This window comes from Helobdella robusta (assembly GCF_000326865.2).
Source record: "Helobdella robusta unplaced genomic scaffold HELROscaffold_36, whole genome shotgun sequence".
NCBI lineage: Eukaryota > Metazoa > Annelida > Clitellata > Rhynchobdellida > Glossiphoniidae > Helobdella > Helobdella robusta.
In genome coordinates, this window is record NW_008704742.1 from 649924 (window position 1) to 651565 (window position 1642).

A 1642-nucleotide genomic window follows, 5' to 3' on the forward strand; every position below is an offset into this window, starting at 1 on the left:
ATGTTGATATTGAGAATATATGAAAGAGTACTTGCAGCGTCTGTTTACATGTATGCTGTACTGTAGTAACAAAAAAGTAACTTTGTTACTTTTTATAGTAACAAGTAACAGTAACAGATTACTTTTCTATAAATATAACAAGTAACAAATTACTTTTTCCCAAAGTAACAAGTAAAAATAACAAATTACTTTCAATGAGTAACAAGCACAATACTGTATATATATATATATATATATATATATATATATATATATATATATATATATATATATGATGATTTACAGATTGTGAAGCAACTATGCAATTCCTGGAAAAAATGGATACATTGTTAGACATGATGAATAGTAAGAACATTCAGACGTGGTATAGCAATGACATCATTTAATGACATAGCATCAAACTTAATGTCACTGAAAAAGTATTTGTTATCACTAAAACCTGTCGATGGAAAATTTTTATATCAACCAAAAAAAATATATATCTTACAGTGTTTGGTGAAAATGTTCTTACTAATTGTTATATCTTTAAAACCCAAGGAATACATGTGTTCTTGGGATAGCTGTCAACATAGAAACCATAACAATGACATCATTTAATGACATAGAATCAAACTTAATGTCACTGAAAAAGTATTTGTTATCACTAAAACCTGTCGATGGAAAATTAAATATGTTCTGACATACAAATTCAGCCAAGACCATCTTGAGTTATTTTTTAATTTCATTCGAAGTGTAGGTTAGAAAATGTTCAAAAGTGGTTATTTAACAAAAATGACTTCAATTTTATATATTTATTTATGTATTTAGGGAGAAGCAATGATAATCCAAATGTCTGGCAACTGGAATCTATATTCAAAAAAGTGTACTGTAGATATGATATTGTCCCTGGAAAAACAGGTTATTCAAATATGTTCTATTTATACAGTTGCTTTAAATGAGGCTATACATATGATGTTTTATAATTTATAAGGGAATGTACCGGAACAAATGATAGTTGAATCAGAATTTAAAATTCCAGAGGATCAGTTTCAAGATATTTATGAAAGGACATATTTTAGATCCACAAAGCATTGTTGAAATATGTTGAAATAATATATATGTATATTATATATGTTTCAATATATTTATGACTTTCCATAGTTTCAGACAATCTTATATTAATTGCTAACTTGACTAACTTGCACGTGTATGCTTTTCGCTTTTTGTCGACTAACGTGTCTTCTAATATTTCAATTAACGCTTCTTTAATAAACAATTATATTAAAAACAAACAAAGAAGTTTTTTATCTTAAACAGGTTATGAGCCCAGAACGCTTAATAAATTGCTTAGAGAAAAAGTTATTTCGAAAAAAAGAAAGAGATTGCAATTTGTGACTAAAAGAACTTTTCCAACTATCGTTGAAGCAAGAACATCAATTTTTTTTTCCTTCAAAATGGACTCAAAGCTTCAAATAAAACAGTTAAGTTGCGCAGCCAATTGGCCCATTTGGAAACGTCGTGTTCGAAATTTCATGGACTACCATGAGGGCGCACTTGATGTGATTGATGGGAAGTTGTCGAAATCAGAATTACTAGAAAATCAAACAGAGCAACAGACAAAAGATTTTAAAAATAAATCAGGTCTGTTTAGAAAGGCAAACAG